Source organism: Rhinolophus hipposideros (genome assembly GCF_964194185.1).
Source record: "Rhinolophus hipposideros genome assembly, chromosome: 3".
NCBI lineage: Eukaryota > Metazoa > Chordata > Mammalia > Chiroptera > Rhinolophidae > Rhinolophus > Rhinolophus hipposideros.
In genome coordinates, this window is record NC_138049.1 from 18,704,961 (window position 1) to 18,711,927 (window position 6,967).

The window sequence follows — 6,967 nt, forward strand, 5'->3', positions numbered from 1 at the left end:
ATGACTTGCCAATATACGGAATAATTGAGAAATACAAAACTGGATAGGCTGGAATGCTTGTTAGGAAGTTGCTGAAACGTGATAGGCAAGAGAGAAAATGGGCCTTAACTAGGGTAGCGGTAGCAGAGATGCAGCAAAAAGGGAAGATTTGTGAAATATTCAGGAAATAAAACTTGCAAATTGACTTTCAGTGAAAATGAGATGTACAAAAAAATGTTAAAAATAAATCTCAGAATGTTAGCTGGAAATATGGGGGGAATGAATCTTGGTATCCCCTGTTCCTGGTAGAAACAGAGAAAGTAAGAAGAGAAGTAGACCTGTGAAAAGATTAACTCAATTTCAGAAAGGCCAAATGGAAGTGACTGGGACATTGGGGTGAAATACTCACTGTATTGCTCTCCTTAAAATTCTGGAGTTTGTAGAGAGATCCGAGCTGGACAAAGATGTGAGGATCTTTAGCATATTAGCAATAGGTGAGAGCAAGAAGTTTGGTGATATATCTCAAGGAGAGTGAAAAGAAGAGAACTGTGCACACAAAACACAGGATTGGAATTTTGAAAGGTAGAAGCAGCAGAAGTAGTAGTGAGCAATGACAGAGCCTGGGGGAAAAGGAGTATTTTAGGGATTGGATAAGGAAGAAAAGCACACAAAAACCATACAGGTAAGGATCAATATTGGAAATTCACAAGGAACCAAAGAGGTAGCTCTGTGGAAGATAAGATGAAAGAGATTTTTTGGAATTCGGGTAGGGATTAACAGTAACAGAGGCAAGTGAGTTGCCCAATGAAATAAAATTTAAACAATACTCCATTTCATTTGGAAATTGCATCATCATTGGTGAATTGGGGAAATCAGTAGATTGGTGGGGACATAAGTGAAGTTTCCATTGTGAGCTGAGTGGAAGGGAAAGAAGTGAAAATATCAGATGAGGTACTTTCTAAAATTTTGATAAGAGGTAGAGTAGAAAGACTGATGAATTGCTAGGTGGGATTCAAGGTGAAAAGTTTTGGAGAGAGATTTTTGTTTTTGATAGGAGGGTATCTGTATCTGAGCAGGTTTATGCTTATAATATAGAAATCAGTAGAAAGGAAACGAGGAGGAATAACTAAAGGGATAAGGTGTCAGAGGAGTTTGATACGGTTGGAGTTAAGGGTCTAGAGTAATGGGTTGACCTTGAGAAGGAAGTGGAGCACCTCATCCACTAAGACTTGGAAATAAGGGAAGACTGAATTGGTGTCGATAAATTTGTTAAAAAGGACAGTCAGTTGAATAATAAACAGTATACCCAATGACTTCAGTTATTCCCGAAAGATAAAAAGAAAGGTCCTCTAATAAATGGCTGATAAACATATTAGGGAGTAACAGCCCGGTGGGAAGTCTGACAAAAGTCAAAACATAAAAGAATTTAAAAATTTTTCTAATGCCAGGACTCCTTTCCCAAAGGACATGGACCTTAGAAATGTTTAACAGAATCTGAGGGTTGAGTTGCCATACAGAATCTTATATTGATGGCATGAGTCTGCAGCACCATCAGAATTTGGGCATGAGTCCTTATAACAACCATTTAAACCAACTTAGATCTAAGCAAGAGAAAGGCTCTTTCCCCCATCTTATCACAGAGGTCTTTGTACTTGACTCAAAATGCTTTTCTTTGAAGGAGGCTTGAAATTCTTTCTCATGATATCTTAGCATCATGTGGCATTTAACTCAAAATCATAGCACTTAGGTCCATCCCTTAGGTCCAGCATTAGCAGATGAGGTACATAGAAAAATAACGGAGATTTTCAGATATGTGTGGAAGCAAAGTTGTTCACCAGGAAACCTCTTAATGGACGTACTAAATGGTTCAAAAAAAAGAAGTTGGACATGCCATTTTCTATGGAGGATGACATCACAGAATTCACAAAACGTGTTCACCAAAAAGTTAGCTGTCTATCACCTATCTGTCTATCCAAAATAGATTTAAACATGAACAAATTGCTCCTAGAAAAAGAAATATAAATGGCTCGTGAACATAGGAAAAGATGGTCAACCTTACTCACAATGAGAGACATGCAAAGTGAAACTCCAGCAAGATGACATTTTCACTTAGCGGAGAAACGAGCACCCTCATATGTAATTGCTGACAGAAATATAAATTGATACAAACTTTGTGGAGGATAATTTGGTAATATTTATCTAACTTTAAGACATTTTTTTCAAAATTTAAAAGGTACCTGCACTTTAAATCAGCAATTCCACTTTTAGGAATATCCTATAGCTTTTACAACTGTATTTGTGAGAATGACACATATAGGAAAGTTTTCATGGCAAAATTGTCTGTGGCAGAAAGAGGTTAAAAACAACCTAAATGTCCATCAACTTGACAGTGATCAAATAAAGGATAATACAAGCGTGCAAAGGAATATTATACAGCCATTGAAAGTAATGAGACAAATCTGTATACACTGATGTGAAATAAACTCCAAATTATAGAGTGAAGTGAAAAGTGGTATGCAAGGTAGTGCATATAATGTTCCACCAAATGTGTGTATACACACACACACATACACACAAACACACACACACTTACATGTTTACAGGTTGTGTTTCTAGGCATACACACAAATGTTTTTACTTGTATTTTATAGCATATCTTTATATAGACATATAAGAAATTTGAAACAATAATTGTGTTCTGAAAGGGCAACTGGGTAATGAAGGGGCAGGTCCATCGAAGACTTACTTTTTGCTATATACCCCTTGTTTTAATCTTTTGAAGTTTGATATTATACATGTATTGACTAGTTAAAAATAAGTTAAGTTTTTAAAAATTAAAATAACTATGAAAAGCAGAATAGCTTCCTTTTTAAATTAAAGGCCATCCTCAATTGTTTGAAATGGCAATTGTGGAGAAGAAAAATAAGTGCAAAAAAAAAAAGGAAAAATAAAAGATCAATGGGCTGGTTTAATGGTCCACTTCAGTTGGGTACCACAAATTTGGAGTGGTATCACTAGGCATGGGTAAGTGTGCTTTTTTTGTTGTACAGTAACACTGAGGCACCCTGCCATTAAGAATGAAGAAGATGAAATTTCATTATTTAACTTTGGATTGTAATATTGAAGGGTAGAAGCAGTAGAAGGATTAAGTGCTAATAAATTGAGAATGAAGTGAGGAGAAGAATTCAGATGATGGAGTTTGAATCTGGGCTGAACAGACCAGAAAGACATTCCAGAGGAAGTAATGGAATGAGAGAAGATGGTGGCATCAATAACCTGGAGGTTTGTAAGATACCAAAGACAGCTCCAGCAGTGCTATGTCTAGAAAGCTGGTATATTAGACAGTGAAATATGTCTAAAGAGGCAGTTTCCAAGTGATGACATGGTCTACATTGAGAGTAGCTGATTGGAGAAGTGGGGAAGGTCACTTGAGGCAAGGGGACCAATTGCATTGTTGCATCATTGGATACTTTGTCTAATGGGTGTTGAAAAACATCTAGAACTGATGTTCAAAAGATGGGAAGGAAAGCAGACTATGATCTGCGCCCCAAAGTTTTCTTCGATAAAAAGGAAGAGACTCATGTTGAGTGTAGCCTATGATGAGGTGAAGATGGGGGAGAAATTCATACAGTTCAACAGTGTGAACCCCACAAGCTCTATAAGATCCAGCTCTAATCACTACTGACCTCACTTCTGCCACTCCCTTCTAGGTCCCACCATTGCAGCCACACACGTCTCATTGCTGGTCCTTAAACCCTCCAGGAAAACTCTACTTCATGGCCTTGACATTGGCCATTCCCTCTGCTTGGAAACCTCTTCCCCTGGATGCTGCAAGTTTCCCTCAAGTCTTTGCTCAGACGTCACTTTCTCCATGATGTCTTCTTGGACCAGTCACATATAAAATACCAACTTTGCATTTGTCTTTTTCCCCCTGCTTTCTTTTTACCCATAGCACTTATCATCTTCTTAATCATATTATTGTTTCCATCTGCTAGAATATAAGCTCTTTGAGGGCAGAAAATTAACCTTTTTTTTTGTTTGTTTTTAAATTGCTGTATTCCCAGCACCAAGAATAGTGCCTGGAAATAGTAGATGTTCAAAAAGTATTTGTCAAATGAAAGACATTAGCTTTCACATGGGATAAATGAGTAATAGTCTCTAATCAGATTATTTTCCTGGATGTGTGCATTTAAATAAAAGTGCTTTAAATGTCTCACAGATAAGTTTTTTTTTTTCTGTTTCACCAAATATTTGATAAGCATTTTCCAGGTACTAAGCAATGGTTGGTACAGCAGATGGAAAGACGATCATACATTGTTCCTGCTTTCCAGGAGTTCATCATCTGGAGGAGGACATGAAGATAGCAAAACACTCACTACCACTCAAACCACAGCAAAATAAGGACAACCCAAGTGCTCCAGGAACCCAGAAAAATAATCAGTTCACTTTACTGGTTTCCAAGGTGACAAGTAAACAACAGTTTGCTGCAGGGTGAGTGTGGTCCCCATGGGTAAAGAGATCGGACCATGGTCAACCATGGGAAGATGACAATGGGGACCAATGTGCTCTGTTCTAAGCTCATTGTATGTGTCGCCTCAGGATAAACTCTTGTTCTGTCATTACTTGTTTCACAGATGAGGAAATTGAGACTCAGAGAAGTGATGTAACTTCCTCAATGTCACCCAGTTCATGGCAGAACTGGCTTGGGGACCTCGACAGTATGCCTCCAGAGCTCCTGCTGCACTCTACTGTCTTTCTCATTTATCATCTGAAGAGGGACCATGAGTAGCTGAGCGTGGCTGGAGCAGAGTGTGTGTAGAGTGAAGTCATGAAAGATGAGTCTGGAAAGAATAGTTAGAGAAAAGCTGCAGGAGGCCCTGAACACTTTGCTATGGGGCTGGGATTTCACTCTATGTGGTGGAGAGCTATGTTAGGGTTTTAGGAAATGACATAATTTGTCTTGTGTTTCAAAAAGATAGCTAACAGCAGTGAAGGAGATGAAGGAGGGAAATGATCAGCATGTAAATTTGGCCAAAGGAAATGGAAACGGGGAACAGTGTTGGGAGACATTTCAGAGGCATAATTGGCAGAAATAGATGATGCTGTGAAAGCTCGAGACCTGGGTGATCTGTAGATACGGCACATTTAGGAGGAGATAAACAGAGAATTATTAGAACTACTTAAGTTTTTTATATTCACTAGAGTCAAATTATCCTTATTATCCAGCCATAAGGATAAGCATTCTAAGTTTAGATTGTTTTCTGAGCAGATATAGAAATTAAATATTCCTCCTTCCAGCCTTACAGAGATTTTAGCACCTACTGGTGAACTCAATTTATCAAGTCAATTAAAATATCTTTCATAAAAGGTGTACGTATGTGTCTCTGAAACAGCTTTAATGGGGTTTAGAGATTTTATGGAAATCTTTACCTGAGTCTAGGATTATGAATTAAATTTTCTATCAAATTTTCCTATTACATTTGTCCCCTAGAGGGAACAAACTACCTCCTGAATAAATTACTTTTAATTTCAACTTATATTAAAATATTTACTATTCTTGATGCAGCTCACTTTTCCCTGTACTCTCACGTCTCAGCTTTAGTGACTGAGAGCAAGCTTCTATACTTAACAGTAAAAGTCAGTGTGGTTCTGACAGAGGTGGTGGGGTGGAAGCCTCCATGGAAGGCAAAAGACAGCTTGTCACCTGTTTCTGCACCAAGAAAACCTCAAGACGTCATCTCAGTTCCTTGAACCTGCTTCCTCAATACTCTCTCATGCTTATTCATTTTTTCATTCTATCATATATTCAGGAAATGTAGGAAATGATGGAGGACCCATGGGTCTCCACCCTGGGTTGATCCGGGGTGGGAGGGGATGATGGGGCTCGCTACCGTGGCCCCTGGTGGAACAGATGAGGTGGAGGCAGCCCTGAAAAGGCTGGTCCCAGAGCTAGGGCATGCTTAGGCTTCAGAAGATGCCTCGTCCAGTGTCCTCCATTGTGACAAAAAGAAGGTCTGGTTGGACCCCAATGAGACCAATGAAATAGCTAATGCCAACTCCTGTCAGCAGATTGGGAAGCTGATCCAAGATGGGCTGATCATCCCGAATTCTATCACTGTTCATTCCCAAGCTCAATGATGGAAAAACACTTTGGCCTGCAGGAAGGGCAGGCATATGGGCATAGGTATTGCCAAAAGGTATTGCCATGGCTGGAAGTGACCTGGCTGAGGAGGATGAGAATTCTTTGCCTATGGCTTGGAAGATAGCATGGGTCTAAGACTGACCACCACATGTATCAGAGCCTATGCCTGAAAGTGTTCAAAAACAAGCAGATTCTCCTGGAATACATCCACAAGCTGAAGGCAGATAAGGCTCACAAGCAGCTTCAGGCCGAGCAGGCTGAGGCCCACAGGTCTAAGACAAAGAAAGCTGCAAGTGCTGTGAAGAACAGCCCCAGGCCAAGAAAAACAAAGTCATCAAGACTGTCCAAGGAGGAAGAGACCAAGAAATAAATTTTTAAAAAAAGGGAAAAAAAACAAGAAAGAGAAATATACCTTAAGTGTCCACCACATACAAATATTGGAGAGATGCAGGACTGAATTAGCCAATTCCAATTCTTAATGAATTTTCAGTTTAAGTACTGCATGCTAAACAATCATGATTTTAAAAATTAAGATAATATTAGAAAACCACAATGATAGGAAATGGTCTATATTTTGAAGCCAAAGCAACCAATCCACTTACATACATGTAAAAGTTTTGACATTTGTTCCCTGGATAATAATTTGCTTTTTAGGCATTGTAAAAATGGATATACTAAGGAACCTGAGAAAGAAAGAAAAAGAAAAGAAAAATCACCCAGTCTGGATCAGAGTCCCTTTATGTCTTCAGTATCATTGCACCATTTGTAAATAGAGGTGTGAATCCAAAAAAGCAACAGAGCTCTCAAGAGACTCCCAGTTCTCCCCCAGCCCTAGCTTTTACCTTA

The 6,967-nt window shown here is 38.9% G+C and overlaps 1 pseudogene across 1 annotated transcript; it reads left to right on the forward strand.

The window, feature by feature from the left end:
- The first annotated feature begins 5,935 nt into the window (after positions 1-5,935).
- On the forward strand, positions 5,936-6,491 carry LOC308496244 (large ribosomal subunit protein eL19-like; annotated as a pseudogene). Its single transcript has one exon. The product of its transcript is annotated as a large ribosomal subunit protein eL19-like (transcript).
- The last annotated feature ends 476 nt before the right edge of the window (positions 6,492-6,967 follow it).